The following is a 19,839-nucleotide window of genomic DNA, read 5'->3' as shown; positions in this document are numbered from 1 at the left end:
AGCCAGAATAATCTAGGTACCACCGTATATATGTATATATGTGTATGTATATTTCTATGGAACAGCGATCCTTTGATGCTTCGAAATCAAAACAGATTACTCGGTTCGAATAATTGTGAGATCAGACATAATCTTCGGCAAGAAGGGAATCGCAAAGTAGAAAGTGGAACTCGGCGTTCTAATAAGTCGCTATCAAACTGCGTGTTTTGATGCGTTTGCGGTCGCAATCGGAGAGTGTGATAGAATATTGCAATAGAATAGTGTGCAAACCTTAAGAATTTCAGAATAATGTATATTTAATAATGCGCAATTCTCTTTGCTGGTCTTTTGTAAGATTGATACAATTTTTATATTTCATATGAAATTGAAAGCAATTGGACACGTTTTGTGTTAACTAGAAAATTCATTCTGATGCACCAGTATGTATTTTTCCATAAAAGTATACGAATCTGCAATCTTTTAAGTATTATACCCCTAATCTTGGTGCGTTTGAATTTTCCTTTACTAGTTTATAAAAATTAAAAACTGATGAACATATTTTGCATTTACTAAAAAATTCCTCGCGATGCATACTATTTAATCATTATGCAGCTAACTTGTAGCATTGCGTATGTTTTCAAGAGCCATAAGTGCAATTTTCTTACTATAGGGTATTGAAACACAGATTAAAATGAATTATGTACCTATATAAACGTGTTTAATAATAAACAATGTCAGAGATATCGAATCATATCTTGAGATTTACTGACGATTGATTTAGCATAGACTTCTCTAACATAATTTAACAAAACCTAGTACAGTCTATTGTCGACTCGGTATCGATTCTGCATAATGTATTGCAGGCCTGGTAATATTCGCTATAATGAAGTCAAACTATACCGCGATATGATTTTGTGGTTTATAGTCCTGATGTCAATTATGATTTCGTACCGGGCACTGGTCCGTCGGTAATCAACGCTGCATGATGACAGCATTCGCGATTCTGTGTAGGGATGCGCAGTTTTGTGACTGGGAAATGACAGGAAAAATTGCTGGGTGGATTTTTAGGGGATTGTCAGGTTGATGCGGAACTTCGTGTCGTTTCCAATGCGCTCGACGCGGTACAGTTTTTCGAGCATACGTGGTAAATAAGTGTAAGTTTAGAAACTGATGAAACGCTAATAGAAAAATACCCGAGCTGAATTTACATACGCTTGTTACCTAACAATAATGCGAGAAGTAGTTTTCAGACAATTTGATGCGCTCTTCAGCGGGTGATTATATTTAATTACCGAAGGTACATCATTGAATTCTTCCATCTGTAATTTTTCTAGTTAAATATATGCCTTGAGAAATCAATGGATTCTAAGAAATTAGTATGACACAAACATAGAAAATAAATAAAAAGTAGATCATAAATTTGCGCCATATAAAAATAATAAGTACAGAGTGTACTATTTTAAAAACTGAAAAATTCATGGAACAGTTACACAAGAAACAGAGTTGACAAGATAGAAACATATTAGCAGAAACGCAAGGAAATTAATCGAACGTTGCATACGTTTATTTTTAATTAGCTACATCTATTTGCTTCGTGTAACTATATGTGCTCAAAATGTAACGTAATGTATTCTGTTACCGCAGCGAATTAACCACGGAAAGGAAAGATCTCGCGTTAAAAACTGTGCAGTTTACCGGACAGACAGCCTTTCACATGGAAAAAGTACGAGCTACCGTAATATCAGATGGTAGTCCTAATTTTTTATTCGAATTGCATATTCATAGTCCGTGTAATCTCGAGAAACATGTTGCTTATCTTTTAATCTTGACGAAGACTATCCTATCCTCTTAACGCGTACGCCACCGTTATTTGTTTCGCTAGCAGTCTACATAGACCCGACAATCCATTAAATCTAACCTGTTTCCTTTATTAAACATTTTCTGGATGCGTGTGCAGTATCAATTACAACGATGTTAAATAACTTCCGTACAATCAATTCTCCGTCAGATGACTGAATTATTCGTTTCGGATGAGAAATTCATTTTTATTGTTTACTACTTTAATGTTGTACCATTTTCTTGGTTTATTACTTTTATTAGTTTTAGTTTGAATGACTTTATTATTTTATTGGTTTGTTACTTTGTGATTTGAGTGGTGTATTTATTTGATACTTTACTACTTTATTAATTTGTTATTTTGTTACTTTAACACTTGACTAGTTGAGTACTTGAATACTTGAATATTTGAATACTTGACTGCTTCAATACTTGACTACTTGAACACTTGACTGCTTGAATACCGGACAACTTGTCTAATTGACTACTTAACTGCAGATGTTCCTCGCGTTCTGTCACTCTTTTGTCAGTGCACTGGATGAACATTACCAATTTTTTTTTTATCATCGCTTAACACCTGCCGATTGTCCCAGCATCGTCGAAAGTCGTTCTAAAATCGTAAGTCATTATGAGCTTCTGCCAAGGATCATTAACCGTCAGCACCCCAAACTGCTCCACTACTACTCCGATAATCAACTTAAAGTCTCGCACGTTCAATTAAGGACCACGGAAGAAGTACCTAAAATCGACATTGATAAAAATTATTAAATAAAATTGTAGACGATCCGAAGCATGGCGAGTTACATTTCTATGAAAAATGAGTGTTAAGAAACCAGAATTTCGAGCGGTTTTAAATAGGTTCGAGGGTAACGCTTGAAGCACTCCGGCAAGAAACCGGAATTTAATCGATTCTTTTTCCAAGCAGTTATTAGCCGGGTTCGGTAATTGGCAAGAAGACATGAAACGCGGCGCATTAGAATACAATGGCGTGTGGCAGGGAAGATTTTTCGGGCTCGCGTGTGCCGCAAGAGTAAGACGCGAGCCACGGATGCTCGAGACATAAGCCACCGACAGAGCGTCGGTCGTTATGCACTCAACATTCTGCAATCTACCCTTTCTATCGGCCCTAATTTATGTTGAGTAAGGTAGCGCGGGGATAGCCCACCCTCGGCTTGCTCCGGCTAGGAAGCCTCGGTAATGTTTCAAGTGGCTTGTCTGTTGTTAATTTAACCCGGTGTAGGCCTGACGGCCGGTTCGGGTGGGGTGGTGGGGAGGGGGGGGGGGGGAAGGGTCTGTCTGCCCCGCTCTGCCAACCACCGAGACTTCGTTACGATAAATCGGTCATTATCCGTGCGCGGAGAGACTCGTCAAGCAAAGACAACGCAAACCCCCCTTCTTCACCGTCCTCTACCTCCCCCCCCCCCTCTGGACGCCTACTTCTCCCGGTTTGCACACCGTCCAGTTTTCGGCTAGATACCGAACGGGAATTTCGGTTTCACGCTGCTGTACGTTTTCGAACCACGCGATTACCATAACTGGATCGGACTCGGTCGCTGATAAGGGAACCCGCTGGCTAGATAGCGGCGCAGATTAAGGGAAATTCTCGAGTGAAAATTACGGATTCTTGGTGGCCCGTTTCTGAGGTAACCCATTATAATATTGTCCGGCTGTAATTGCGCCCCGAGTTTTCTCAATCTCTAACCAGCACGCCGCCACGCGATCTCCTTTTGTTGCGACGCGGTCGTTAGCGTTCTAAATTTCTGAGTAATTTTACCCATGTGTGTTTGTAGTTCGACTTTGGGTGAACAGAATTTCACAGCGGAGCTTCGTACGATTTTTATTAAAATTTTCAAATTGGAAATGCAATTGATAGACTTTGACAGGCTTCTCGAAGGATTTATGTTGCACTCTAAATCTTTAAATAATTGGATACAGTAGTGCACAGTTTCATAGATATTTTAATAATTACAAGTAACCATGGTAACATTTTTTTATTGATTAAAAGATGCACGTTCACTGCGGGTAATAATTGAAATGATATGAAACACGATTAATACCATTGTTATCGATGGTATGAACTATTAATTAACAGTTAGATAATATCTAACTGTATATTTTTTACGAAATAAATAATCACAGTATTTATAAATTAACTAACAATTTTCTAATCAATTGTCAGAGATAGAAATCAAGATGTATCTTTATGTAACAAATTGTCCTGAATAATTTTAAAATTATGTTACCTGTATATTCACATCAAATGTAATTGGAAATATCTGTTTTAATATATTTATCATACTAAATACATTGTATTCTCTTACAAAACATGATAAGAATGTCGTCAAATTGAAACCATAAACTCTGTAAATATCGCACTGTGTGATCAAATTTTAAACAATTATATGCACAAAATTAGTATGATGTCCTTTACATGAAATACAAAATTGTGGTCGTCACACATGTCTAACGCCTGTCAACAAAAGCGTTAATAACTTCAGTTAATTAGAAATAATGCACAGACATCCTCAAAATATTTTAACATCTTCTTCGTTATTCATCTCGCTCACACCTCATGACAAACGCATCAAATCCGCAATCAAATAACCAATCTAACTCATCACCATAGGTCAGAAGGCTGAACAAACCAAAACGTGTTCACCCAAAAATTCCCTCGAATTTCCAAGCACAGTATCACTCACATTCTAAAGTGAATAGCAGAAGCCGGGAGGTAAACGGAGCAGAACAAATCAGAAAAAGGACGAGCACCGAGGGACGAGGCGTCCGGCAAAATTTTTTCCGATCGCATTTAATAAATCTCGCTCCTTCGATCGCAGTCGGAACGGATCGGCGGACCACGGGGGCGCCCGTAATTTCGAGGAGGGCGAATCGCGACGCGACGCGTCGCGCCGAACGAAACGGTCGTAAACATATACGGGGCTAGGACGAACCCTTTTCCGCGTATCCTGTGCACCCTTTCGCGGCAGGCGAGGCCGACTCGGGTGGAACATTAATATCGCGAAATGAAGCTCATTTGCATATAAATAAGGCGGTGGTGGGGCACGGTGGCGCGCGGCGAGGGAGACCAGGATGAGCCACCCTTTTCCTCCGGTCGCCTCCTCCCTCCCCCTCCCCTTCGGCCACCCCCTTGCCCGCCACTCCTGATCTGGCGATCTCGCTCCGTTCGCGTCGCTCGTTCTCGCTTCCACTTAGCCGAAACCCCACCCTGGACTAATTACACTTACAGACAAAGCAGCCTGTGCCGAGGGGTCGGTCGACTCTCTCGTTTGTCCGTCTTTCTCCCCCTCCCCGATGTCTCCCGTCGCGTCTCTTCCTCTTTCCAGCACGTGCACATCTCCCCGCTAACCCTCCCTCCCTCTCTCTCCCTCCCTCTCTCTCTCTGTACGTCGTTCTCTTTCTCTCCTCGTACTCCCGATAACAACGGTTCGCAATGACCACGTGATAATTGCAACCCCCGTGGAGCACGTCCCCGTTAGGATACCCCGGTTAGGTCGTCGAGGAAATTCATCGTTTCCTCGCACCGCTCTCTCCACTTTCTCTTTCTCTCTCTGTCTCTCCCTCTCTCTCCAGCCCTTTCTCCTCTCTCTCTCTCTCTCTCTCTCTCTCTCTCTCTCTTGCTCTCGCTGGATGGCCACGGATAATCCTTAATCCCGATCAATGGAGTATTCGTGACGGGGTTACGCGGTGAGTTAAAAGTGTCTTGGTGGGTCTGTTACCTCGTGATACGGACTTTGTTAATGGGCTTTTATTTCCTTTTTTGCTTTTCTATCTTCCTGCCCCCCCTGCTCCCCCACCCCTCTCCTTTGTCCCTCTTTTTCCCGACTTTGTTCTTCCGCTGTTCCGCCTGTGGTCTCCGTCGCGGGGTTCTCTAGATTGATCGAGGCCCTCTTCTCTCTCTCTCTCTTTTCTTTCTTTCCAGCTATCTCTATTTCCCTCTTCTCTCTCCGTCTCTCTCTCTCTCTTTCTCGTTCAACGGCCGGTTTTGCTCTTTTTCTCGCGACGCTGTTCACGGTTTTACAGTTTTCCTGGCCCGCGGCGGCGGCACGACCCGGCCCCGCATTGTCCTGCCCGTGCACCGAAAGGGCAATTATGAGATAATATTAAATTTTGGGATTTCCTGCGGAGATAATATCGCTTAATTATATTGCGCACTCTTGGGGTATCTGAGCTCGGTTGCCCCAGTTTACTCACTGCGGTCGAATGCCCGCGGAATTAAAGTCGATCCGATGCCACCCGAATCATCCCTTTTTCGGCGACACGCCCGGGGAATTGTTCTTGCTTTTGCTGTTTGAGCGCCGGTTTTAATTGTGTGACGATCCCATATTGTAGACGGCTCACGAGAGAGAGAAGAATGTGAGTTAACACTAAACCTATCGAGCAGTGATATTGTATGCAGTGGTGTGTATTAACTCGTAAGAGCGAGAAGATAAAATTCGTTTTGACACTGTCAAGCTTTAATTATAAAGCTTGCTACGATAATGTATTTTATTCAGGCAAAGAGGTCTCTTAAAGCTTGTGTAATATTGTAAGGCTAGAAATCGGTCATTTTGACCGTAGTAGGTTTAGTGTTAACGTGAGTCGAATTTTTATCTTAAACATCTATCTGCAGACAACTTGCAAGGCATCAAGTTTGACATTTCAGACTGACGGTGCTAACAACTGTTACCAATATTATTATTGGTTATCTCAGAGATCTTATATAATTAAAACGTATATGTCTCCTCGTAAAGTACTAAAATTATTTGGTAAAATATCGATTATATGTGAGATGTAAGTTACACGAGCCCATAGAGGGTAAGTATTGGATAAATTCGTAATAAAATGGTTAATTTTTCTAAAACTACCGTGCGTTGAGTTAACAAGAATTGACGATTTAATTGTATAGAAAAACGTGTCGGAAATCTGACTTGTAAACTTGGCACTCCATAGTTTTAAAATTGAATCACTTTATTACTCACGCGAAATGGATAAGTACATAAACAATCATATAACAGAAGAAAACCGAAGCTATTATTATGCGAAAGATTTAAATTAAAATAAAGTACGCAGGAACTTATAGTCATCCTATTAGGTTCTAATTAGAAACACAGTAAATCCTCTCTAATTGTCCTTCAGTTTGTAATCGAAAATGGTCAATTTGGGAAGAGAAGATATTATTATTTAAACCTCGTTTTTATGATCGCTGATTGCCAACAACTCTAAACACAAACCGCGAAGTTTAAATAAAAATATCTCCTCTTCCCAAATTGTCCATTTGTCTTCACAAACAAAGGAACAATTCGAGAGAATTTACTATAATCTTCAACCTGTTAAATACACATTTGCTTTCAACTCTTTGCGCTTGCAATCAATGCAGATGATTCCTTTGATACAAAACCCGCAGTTTAATCGTAAGACGCGTTCTTCTCTCAGCTACGAAAATCTGCCGGTTACACGCAGGATGTGTTCCCGGTGACTTGCTCGAGGATGGAAGGTTTAACGACGGTGAATGTAGTCGATTAATGTCATTAAAATGCAGATTTTCGTATTAAAAGAACGCGAAGACGCTCAAAGAGCATATAGAACGTACTCGGCATGTTAAAAGATCATTTTCGTCAAAGAATATGGGAAGTCTGTTAGTTCGAGCATCTTTATGCAACATGAGTCTTTTGGAGAAGCTCCTGAAGAGACGGCGGTTTGATCAAAGTCGACTTCGCTTCACGGGAATGCCAGTGATACTTGCAGAGTTATAACAATGTTCCTCGATTTTTTTAAGCAATCGCTACATTTCTCACTTATTTCGGGCTACAATTAATTTTAGTTCTCTCATTATGTTCGAATAGCACGGAAAAATTCAACAGGCCTGCACGAAGCTGTTATGTTTCTTATTTATTCACTATCGTGCGTAGACTACAGAATGTACAGTATGCATCAAAGGAACCAAGTGGTTCTGGCATAATTATGAAATTTTTAGATTTTGCTTTAGAAGAAATTTATTATTAAGAAAATCGTTGTAAGTATATTCTATTATTATTCACATTTGGAAAATTAAATCTAACATGTGATAACTATTTCCGTTGACAAATTGTTAGACCTTTTTACCAACAAATTGCTTCCGCAGCAAAATCTAAGAATTGAACAATTATTCCAAAAACGCTTGGTTCCAGTGACTAATCCTGTACTTTGTTCAGACAGCGAATCGAATCGCGAACAATCGCTCAAAAATACCGTATCCGAATAAATAACGCGTGCACGATCTTCTCTCTGACGAAAGTGGTATCGCTCTCGAAAACAGCATCGCGCTTATCAACGATGCAAATGGGTTAACCGTGCGCTTTGAAGGCACCGAGTTTTTCGGGATTACGATTATCAGCTAATCGCAACAGCACTCCAGACATTCGGCATCAAAGAAAAAGCGTGGGCGCCGGGTGCGCGCGCGCGCGCACGGGTCCATTGACAAGTCGACGTATAAAATGCTGATCGGGAAGAGCCGAGGCAAACGGTATCAAACCCGGCCCGAATCACGGCGGAACAGAGACAGAGAGGAGGTTACGGCCGTAGAAAGGACGCCCGATACAAACGTGGGCGAGCGAGCGAACGGTCGGAGCGAACAAAAAAAAAAGGAAAGAAAATACGCGAAACCTTTTAAAATGCAACGAGAAGAGAGAAATCGATCGATACGAAAGATAGGCGGGAAATAAACGTTGGTGGGAACCGGTCGGGACGCATCGGCGCGGCGCGGCGCGGCCGTTCTATAGAAAGAAACATAAAAACGCGTATTACCGATTCCGGAATACGGCCATTAGTCTGAAGTCAGCGCGGCTATCGTTTATTAAGCGCAAACAGATATTAATGTATTTTTACACGCCGGCCGTCGTTTTCGTTGCGCCGACGCTGCCGCCGCCACCGCCACCGCCGCCGCCGCCGCCGACCGACGCCGACGCCGACGCCGACGCCACCGACGCCAGGCACCGCTGGCGCGGGTCCGCGGGGTCGAAGCCAAATCCAATTACTTTTATTCGGGCGAAATGAGTGCAGCTAAGTCATTAATACTAATCAATGGTGCCGGGACCCGCGGCGCTACAGTCGTGTGGCCGCGCGCGAGCGCAGGCGTTCCACACGAATTACCCATAACTCAAACGCCTCGGAATGACTTTATTGCAAAAAACTTGCGCTTTTGCGAGCGCGGTGCCGTGGCCGCGGAGCCGAAGCCGTGCCGAGCCCGCGCGGGTGCCGAGCCGCGGCAGAGAGACCCGCTTCCTCTCGTCCTATCCGCATTGTTAAAGGCTCCCGCGCCGATAAGTAATGTTTATTGTTGCATTTCCAACGACCGTGTATCCCAATCCTGCCACACACCGCCGCCCTCTCTTCGACGCCACCCCTTTTTATTCCGCTCGCGCGAGCTTTTTTTTCGCCTCTCACCCCCTGTTTTTCGCTGCCACCCTCGCGCACACCCCGCCGCCCCCCGCCCGCCCTGTACACGACCCGACCATCCGCGACCCTCCCCGAACCGATCCCGGTCCCTCTCGACCAGAGAACGTTGCACCACGGTTTTTCGCATTAGCAAGATGGCCCGTGAGGTCCGGCTAACGATTTTTTACTGCCGGACACCCCACCGAACGACGATCCTTCCCGCGGAATTTAAAACGCTGCTGCCGCGCCGTCACACGACGAACGATCACCATGCGAATTGCGTGGCCGCGATTCGTTCGCACTCGTCGCACTACGGTTTCCATGGGTTTATCGGACACGATGCGCATTTTCGTCGATGTCTTATGGTTTCAATTATCTTTGGAATTTGGTATTCGATGGATGCGACGTCGCTGTTGGTGATTCGTTGATTTCTGATTTTGGCTTCGGCTTTGTTTTGCGGTTAATTTATGGTCGCACTATTATTTTAGCTTCTCGTTGGTTAAACATTTTTAAACGTGTTGCGATGGTCTTGGTTTGCGTTTAATAGTCCACATTTATAGTTTGTTATACAATCGGTTGTATTTATGGAAAACCAAAACTGGAAGAGAGTCATTGCGAATTTTGATCTTGAGAATTAATGATGCAGGTAATTTTTATTTTAAACATATTCATTTGCCTAGTAGGATCTTAAAAAGACAATACTCTTTGTATAAAGCTTTTCCAACTTCAGAATTATTCCTGAAATTATTGTCCTTAAAAAATAGTTGAGACAATATCGAAGCTTTCATCAATTTGTTAATGCTGATCGTACCACCACTGCTCAAACGAACGATTTCATATTTTCCTTTATAATTATTAAAATTATAAATCTGTTTCCATTTAGAATTGTTGAATACTATTTCTTCATCCAAGCACACAGTGTCATAAAAATTGCGAGACAAATAAATTAAATCCTGCACTTTTTATAAATCACTTTTAAACTTCAATACGTTCCTTATTAAATATAAATCTAGTGAACATTGTTCCAAAGTATTCACATATAATTGCCCTGGATTATATACACCCTGTAGATTTTTAGTAATTTTTCAAGAGGCGTTCGCGTTAGCAATTCGCCGGTTTAATAAATCGTTTAATTGAGAACGTGACTGTTAACGGTAGTCGCAGGACAAAGAATTACGATGACGTACAATTACGAATATTTGACGGATTAGATTACCTGCATCGGCAAAATCGATTCCGGATGTTCGGTGCCGTGGTTCGGCGCGAGAGATCAAGTTCCGTTTGAGGCGGGCGGAGTCGGTCGGGAATGTTTGAAATGCGCATACCGGCATCCGGGACGCTTCGCATCGGTCTCTCTTATTTAAAGCGTGAAACAAATGTTCGATTCGTAGGCCGAGACCCGGAGATTCCGAAACACGCGGTATTATTCTAATATCGACCGGACCCGGGGGGGGAGGGCTCGCCCGTTCATTATCCCTAACAGCGAAATCCCTTTTCGGGGTTTTCTATAGATGGATTGGCTAAAAACATTAAAAGCAATTATTGGGTCAAAGCTTTGTTCGCGAAATTGCGGAGGGCTCTTTTTTTTACGGCCGCCGTGTCTTCGTCTCTGTGTATTCTCTCTGTATGGGGACGCGCGCGTGTGAACGTTGAGAACGCACGAACGTGGTGTCGAGGGACGGCGACGAGTAGGTGGGTGGCGGCAAAAAAAATATGTGTACGCGAACGCTTGAAGTGAGAAGTTTATTCTGAGGTAATTAAAACGAGGAGTGAACTTGTTAACGAAATTGGGAATTCCTGCCAAAATACGAAAATGGATGGACAACAATTAGAAACAGTAATGAAGTCAATGAGAGGACGCCCCGAATTTCGTACACGGCAGTTTAATGGACGGTGTTGCTTTCTACTTCGTTTTAATAGATACTTATTTCGGCCGCCCTTCGCCGGGCTCGAGGGATTTATCGATACTCTCGAGGACCGCGGCGACCTTCCAGAATTTTTTTCCCCCCCTCGTCGAACTCCGTACAATTACTTCTTCTGCTACAAGACGCGATACACCTTTCGGTTAAAGTACTATAAAAAGTCGCAAGTCGACTTTCGATGGCTCATTAGAAAGCGAAGACTTCGCTTTAAAAGATCGTGCAGAGAAGAATATGGAAAACAATTTTTTTTAACTTACTACAACTTCCTGAATTTACACGATTTCAAAGGGAAAAGACGGAAAGACGCGATCAGTTTCGCACTTTGCTGTAAATTAAACTAAGAAGAGAATAATTACGCTAATCTTTTCAGACTATAATAGTGTAAAAATGGAAAATTCGTTCATTAATATGACCTTAAATAGAATGTCTTAAGACAATTTTCCAGAAAGCTGCAACTATTCAAACATCGTCAATGTTCCGTTCCTTATTAACCCTTTGTGTTAAACTACACTTATACTTAACAGGTAACTACTAAAAGTTTCCGTCACGAGACTAGTCAAAGCCCGGCAACAAGTTAATTATAATTTTCGATCATATAGTCAGATCGATTTTAGCAACACTCTAATCGATTTTAACTAAATAATAATAATAATAAACTCAATAACACAATAAAACAGTATTTGTCTTAAAATTTGCGAAGTCTCCAACAGCGAATGAAACTAAATAACAAAATATCGATCGATTCAATCGATCAGCAGATAAATATTACAAAGACGTGTACATAACCTCAACTTCCCCATAAAGGATGCCAACCGCATAAATAAATTCCATTATGATAGACTTTCATTCGAACAGATTATGGCTGAATATTTACAGTAATGATTCCCGCTTTCGTTATGGCGTACTCATGTTTTCTCATAACTTACGAACGCTTTTATTTAGTCTAATCTCGCCGAGTACCGCGAATTTCTTGACAATGCCGCAAATTTGCATAAACATTCTCGCGGCGGCCGATAACGACGCGGTGTTTGCGAACGGAAATCAGTCGAGGATACGGAAAAACTCGGGTTCTCCGGAAGAACGGGGTTGCGTGCTGGCCATCCATGGAGACCGACGAACGACGCCGGTATTTGCGCAAGGGGTTGGTCGGTTGATTAATTTATGCGAAATGCCGAAAGCCCGTAAACATACGTTTCTACGGCTTTGCTCTATATATATATGTATACACGTGTATATGTGTATATGTATATATGGGTATATGCGTATATGTATATATGTGTATACGTATATATATATCGCGGGGCGCACTTTTACAAGCAAAATGGCCGGGCCTGTGCATTCAACTAATCCCCCTCGCCTCGTCCATTTAATATGGGGGGGTGGCCATACCGTCGGGTATAGCCGTTTACGAATTTGCGTGGAAAAAAAAAAAATTGAACTACCGCCGTGACTCCTGCGCCTCCTATTTTCGTTCGTTACCTATCGACCGGGCTTTATCTATTTTTTATGCAATGAAATGCCCGGGACCAATGGCGCCCGTCGACCGACCCGATCCATTGTACGACTTTGACGAAAATTCGAAATTACAGCGCGGGGTAAAGGGCGGGGGAGGAGGGGGGGTGGTAGGAGGACGTTCTCTCCCTTTTATACAGAAAAATGGCCGCGGCCGCGTTCGAATCATTTGATAACTTCCACTTTTTACCCGGGATTCCAGTGACGCTCGTTATTTTCTCACCCTCTCCCCATTCCCTCCGCACCGAAAGCACCCCCGCTGTCCCCTTCGCCAACCCCCTTCGCACACCTTTCACGAACTCGCGGAATTTTCGCGCAACCCCTCTCTCCGCCCGCCCACCACCCCTCGGAATCGACACTTTCGACTGATGAAACTTTCGTCCCGTTCACGATACTGGCTCGACTCCATTGCGCTCGCAGTCGAACGTATCGTTACGTTGTAATCCTGTTAATGCTTGGGGTGCCTGTTAACTACTCCACGGGATAATGCGCGCATTCGGCCGGCGTTCTATAATTCTTTCAATTAGTCACAACATCGGGGATTCTTCTTTCGGAAGCGCTTTACAGCTCGACGTCCTCGTCCCTAATTCGTCGGACGGTGCTACGGTAATCGAGACGATGCAGCGACATTTTTCAAACGATCCGGCAGAGAAATGGTTGGTCGAGCAATTGATAACGTTCTGGGTAATTTCGCTTGTACGCGATACATCAACTGTAATCTCGAGAATCGAGCGACAGTAAAGCGTTTCATTTAATCGAATTAAAGGTGTACAGTCATTTAAATAGATTATTATGTGATGGATTATAATGGACGATATAATAGACGACATAATAGATGATATAGTAGATGATATAATAGATGATATGGAAGATAATATAATAAATAATATAATGAATTCATGTCAAAATTAAGAGAAAGTGTTGCAGGTTTTAATCTGCGCCATTTAAAACACAAATATAATTTGAATGATTAAAATTGATATTTATTAAAGTAATAGATAAAATTATATTATACGAACAGTGTTATATTATATAATTATTAGTTATCTAATTGCATTAATAAAGACAAATATAACTATTTCTTCCTTTTCGCTATTGCTTCATTTTAATATACTCCAATTATACGATTACTTTTCCCGAAAAAGAGCGGAGTTATATAATTTACGCCAGGTTTCCAGTATGCCTCGGCTCCGTCGTGCATCGTCTGCCGACAATGCGATTCGTTCCAGTCGGCAACGGGGCGTATTCCGCATAAATAGAGTCCTCTATTTAGCTATTTAGCGGCACGTCTAAACGACTCGGTTTCATCAGCGGCCGGCGGGCGCGCGGCGCGTCGTGACAACCTCGTTTCGCCGTAGCTTCGTTCGCGAAGTGTTTTCAAAGAGCGACGGAGTCGAGGTGTCTCCGGCGCCGTCAAAATTCGCGAGTTCGCCGCGAGACACGTGGGGAAATAATTTGATAAGGGGTTGCTGGTAAATCAGCCCGTCTGCGCCCGCGCGCGCGCGCGCTCACGCCCGCGTTTAAAGTCGTCTCTCTCTCGGTTAGCCGAGGAGCTCTCGCCGGATTTATTCATGGGCCAAACCAACCGGGTGACTCCTTTTTCGCGAATTAGCCGCGGTGTCGACGCTTTAACACGCTTAATCTGTATCCAACTATGGCGATACACGTTCCGGCATATTTCCATGGCATTATGCAAAGAGGCCGCGCGTCGGGTAACATTACTTCGTACAACCGCCGCTCATCGATACCGTACACAAACCCCGGGCGGTGTACGTGTGTGACAAAGAGGGCGAGAGAGAGCATAGTAAAAGGGAGACAGAAATAGAGTGAAAGAAAGACGGAGAGCGAAAGAGAGAGAGAGAGAGAGAGAGAGAGAGTGAAAGAGAGGGAGAGAGAAGTCTCGCAGGTAAAGCTTCACTGTTGCCTCCGTGCTTACTTCATCGATTTATTATAATTTAGATTGTCTTCTTAGAAGCCGACTGTACGTGCACGTACGTACACATAGGGGACGCCTTAATGCGCTGCCGTTCGTTAATTATTCCTCCGGCATCCCGTAAATATGCATGAATTATATATCGCCCGGCACGAAAGCGCGGGGATACGGGGGCCAATGATTAATACACGCCGCGCGTTTTTTCCCCCCTCCTTTTGTCGCTGCCCGTTCGATTCGCGTTTTCTAGGTACGTTTGCCAGCCGAACAGACGAGCCGTGACCGCCGGCTACCGTTCGCCATTTTCCGCGATCCTCCGCCATATTTCTTGCCGACACAGTTCCCGAACGAGACGCTATCATATCTGGTCCTCCACCGACTATGCTCTTTTTAATTAATAATTGTTCGTTAGGGTTACGAAGTACGAAAAATTAATATCTCGAAGAGGAGATTATTGTTATTTATTAATTAAAAGGTCAAAATACCCTTTAAAATACTTAAGAAAATTTATTTAACGTCTGTTCTAATTCCTGTTTGTTTTAGTATAAACTAGCAAACCTGGCGAACTCCGTTTCGTCACCAGATGGCTTTGTTTTTTGTAACATTTCGTTTGGGGATTAAAAGATGAAGAAAAGTTATTTTTTTTGTTTTATAAACCATATTGGTTTGTAGTACATGCTGTGTATCAGAGATGGCGCTGTATGTGAAAAATGATTTTCCCTGTTTTCCTGCTTTTCTGTTGAAATTTTCCAGAATTTTGGTTGCTATAAACCTCCTGGAGCCCGAGACCTTTCCAACGAATGCAAAACCGTGGAAATCGGTTCGTGCGTTCTGGAGTTATAGCGTCAGGAAGGAAAACCCGACTTATTTTTATATAATAGATTAAAATGTAGAAAGATCTGTAGAGTAATAATAATATAATAATTTAAGGTTCAGACTATACTCGATTATCCAAACTGAATTTATTCTTTTATTTTGAATGCAAAGGATATGAGCGTTACAAATACCTACAGGAAGTTAAAGAAGCCACACTTAGGTTTATTAAACTTATAGCCATGATATTATAAACTTACTACTATTATATTATAAAGATATAATATTTATATTATAAAGCTATAATATTTTTCAAAGCAAGTTCCTTCGCGCATCGAATCGCGAGAAATCTCGCGAGCGGTCGTCCAAGCGTTAAACATTGCCATAGGCGTATTGAAATTCGCGAAACGTTGTTACCGTTTCCCATTTGATCTACTCATTTTTGTCACAAAACGCACAAACTCCGCAGCCTAGTTATTAACGACATTAACACGTTCGCCAGCGGCGTCACACACACGTGACGTTTCACGACCTCCTACTTTACGTGGAAATAGTCAAATTAATTTCATGCACATTGTTGTGTAAAGTACATGGCATAATAATAAGGGAGCCCATAACTTTCGTTTGCTAAATTGTTCGAATAGTTTACAAAGTAGGCGCGCTGCATTTAATGAAACAGTTTAACGACGACGTTAGGCGACGGGGGGAGGGTGGCGGCGGGAAACGTGTTAATTCGTTATGAATAATGAATTTAGCATGGAAAAATCATAGCTATTAAAATAGGAATCGGTGACAAGTAACTGGAAGAATATTGTTGTTGCTATGGAGTTTTTCAAATTATTATGAATAGGAACATATTTTTATCGAATCTCCGTTTCCTTTAACGCATGAAGTGTTGCATCGATTAGAGTTAGACTTCACTTATTTTCAACAGGATTTTAAAATTTATGTTTATTGATATATATTCGATGGAACTGAATGTTACTAATATTTCTAGAATGCAAAAGAGTGGGCTTAAAAATGATTAGAGTAAATAATAACTAATTAATCTCGGTTTCATTAGATGAGTAAGTTCGAATTAGTGAAATTTTTATTTATAACTTAACTTGTCAATCGTTGTAGATAATTTTTATTTTGCATATAGATCCAACGTCGAATTACGGTAAATGCTTAATAAGAAATGTTTGTACTAAACAATGTAACTACTATAATTAAAAAACTCATAAAATATTCCATGCAAATAGGAGCACAGTAATATACCACTCTCTTTTCATAAATTACAAGCATTATTATTATGAGAAATAAGAAACATTACTATATATTCAAACTATTACGATCTAACTAACGTGTAAAGATAAAAATAATCTCTGTTAATAATGTGAAGATATAAAATTATATTTTCGACGCTCGCATTGTTCTGCACGCTGCTCAATTATCAATTTATGCGTTACTCCTTTGGCCATTCTGCTCCGCGACGGAGCGAAACGTTACGAAACCGTAAAAAAGAAAAGGTTTCGAACGAGTAGTAAAAATTTGAACGAAATAGGGGATTTGCATCGAAAAGTGGCCGCGCCGAGCGACCCAGAGACCCATTCACAACGGCGACGGGGAATCGGTAAACAAGAAAGCACAAGGCAGAGCGTATCCCCGCGGCCAATAGAAACCGGAATAATCACCGGCACCGAATCAGCATCGAAATAATTAAATAAACGCGAGTGAATTACAATCTTTCTGCCGGCAGAGCCGGCGGTGCACGGGGCGGGGCGGGGGGGCGGGGGGCATGCGTGCGGGTTGCGGGGAGGCGCGTATCGAGGCTCTGTGTTCTCGCGATTTCCATGCAACCATTCCAAGACCGGCGTGCTCGAACAGGCGATCGCGGCCGGGGCTTTGTAATCGTATGTACAATAAAAAATATTCAGCAGCTCGATTGCCAATATATCGCGGCGCCGCGGCCGGGCTGATTGAACCGGGTGCGCGTCTACAATCGCGCGCGCACGGCCGCGAGAGAGCCGCGCGGAACCAGCGCGCGCCCGCGCTCGCGCTCCCCCGAAGCCCCGTTAATTTGCCGCTCCGTGTCGGCCGGCACAATAGAAAAATCTCGCGATGCAAATTATTTAGGTTTGTACAATGTATCCGGGTCGAAATGAGTCTGCAGTTTTTCCGCAGCGGCCGGTATCCGCGCGGCGCGCTTAAAATCGTATTATCGCGCCGCGATTTCGGTTAACGAGGCCGCGTTTCAACTCATGATACCGATGCTTAGTGTTTTTACGTCTAAATTATCCCGTTTGTTAACGCACTATTACAGCGTCGGTCTGCGGCAGATTTATTGCAAATGTAATTTACCCGGGTAAATGCTAATTGGAGGGCGCCGCTAATTTATTATAATTACGCGCGCAACGGCATTGTTTACAGCGCCCGGTTTTATATTTATTAATTTTCGCGGTGGATTGTTTTGCGCAAGGGTTGCCTTGCCATGAGCTGATTAGGTGTCAAGCGGGTTTGAACGATAGAAATTTTCGATAATGCAGGACTGGATAATCGAGATTTTACGGTACTAAAATTTCACTATTTTTATATAAAAACTGTTGACATTGAAAAAAGACTCTTTTGAGGGAAATGATGGAAATGGAAAGTTTATGTAAAAACGATTTTCTTTATTCTGATGAGGCAATATTTATCGGTCACTTTTAGGTTAGTGTCTTCGGTGGGTTTAGTGGATTTCGTTCTTATGTTTAGAATGGAATTATTTATTCGGATTTGGAAATTAATTTTTATGTTAATCTACTACGTTTTCCTAATTTTATTGAAAAAGTAATAGAGGTTGGTAACGTGACAGTCAAAGTATTAATAGTATGATAAATCTCAATATTACGTACTCGTTTTTAATATGCTACTTTCCTATAGTGTGTGCTACTTTTTATAATACATAATAGTTCGCAATACTATGTGCCACTTTTCTATAGTATGTATTAATTCCCAAATGTACGTATTAATTCATAATAACATATGATGCTCGAGGAACTAGTTCTTAGGAAAATGAACTAATTCCTGACAGTTCATAGTGTCTAATCACCTTGGTACTATGCTACTATGAATTAATACGATATCGCTACTATGAATTTATACGAATACATATTATCGTGTACGATAGCCTGACAGAATTGAAACAATGTAACGTTTAGGTTCTTTTTTCTTTTTTTAAATTCGTTTATTTGTCGTCGAGTTACGTATAAATAAAATATATACAATAGCTTTTGTTAAACTTATTATATAATTTTCTTAATATAGATGCCTTAAATTATTATATAACTTCGCTATATGATATGGTTTCTTCTAAATATGACATAACTTGTCTTATTTCCTGATAATTATTCAAACATTCTCTGATGGTATTCAACATTTTTACTTTTTTTTCTAACCTTACTGTACGATGAACATTCTACTAAGATATGCTTAACTGTAAGCTCAATGTTAAAATTGGATACAAAAATGTTTATCTGCTTTAGAGTGTATACACTGATGTTATAATATGTCCGATTCTTAGATTTGGGTTCTTTTTCCTTTCGTAAATTTTAGACAAGACAAGGAACGATTCGATTGGCCGCTATAATTCGGTTCGAGAGGACCGGACGGTTTATTAGCACGTCGACGGAACGGAATCATGACAGCGGGCCGGCGCGACCCTCTCCCCGTTGATTTTTCTGCACTCATCAATGATTCGTCCCGCGCCTCCTCTTTTTTCAGCCACCGCCGACTCGCCCTCCCCCTCGATCGGCGCCACCCCTCGGGCCCGCGCGCCCTCCGCGCCTTTAAAGCCGCGTCTACCACCATTATTTCGTAGCGAAGCATTTTAACGTCGGCCAGTTGGACCGTGAATGATTATTAATCAATTTTCAGCGTTAAACTTGCCGCCGCAATAAAAAGCGCGGTACGTTAACGAACCACGCGCGTATAATTGAGCATTTCGGCGAGAATGATTGCCAGCCTCCAATAAAACCTTTGCGCGACCGTTCGATTGATTTCGGTCAGTAAGGAGAGGAAAAAAAAGAGAGCGAGAGAGAGAGAGAGAGAGAGCGAGGGCGGACACGAGCGCGCGTTTTTTAATGGGTGTCTCGTTACGACCGCGGCGAGACCCTCGCTCGCAGGAATTTAATGCTGCGCGAAGAATTTTAATCATGATAATAATAGTAATAGCAATAAAAGGGTTTTTATCGCGCCGCGTTACAGAGGATAAGTGTACAAATACCTTTCGGCGTGCATGTGACTTAGTGAAAAAGAAAAAAGAACGGGGACGCAATAATATTTGAGCATGTATATTTATGAGCGAGCGAGGTGGCTGCGAAGGCGGGGCTCCGCTTAGGCGTGTTTGCGAACCAGCCTAATGAGCCGCGGAGAATCGTATTAATACACCTTAGAAATGAATTCCGACTTGCTGAA

At 42.2% G+C, this 19,839-nt stretch overlaps 1 protein-coding gene across 4 annotated transcripts in view; it reads left to right on the top strand.

Moving 5' to 3' along the window:
- The window catches only part of Pdm3 (POU-domain protein pdm3), a 300,629-nt gene that overhangs the window by 243,682 nt on the left and 37,108 nt on the right, over positions 1–19,839 (top strand). The gene's annotated exons all lie outside the window — the stretch shown is intronic.

Source organism: Augochlora pura, chromosome 3 (genome assembly GCF_028453695.1).
Source record: "Augochlora pura isolate Apur16 chromosome 3, APUR_v2.2.1, whole genome shotgun sequence".
NCBI classification, from domain to species: domain Eukaryota; kingdom Metazoa; phylum Arthropoda; class Insecta; order Hymenoptera; family Halictidae; genus Augochlora; species Augochlora pura.
The sequence above is the reverse complement of the archived record's forward strand: the minus strand, read 5'-3'. Positions and strand labels throughout refer to the sequence as shown.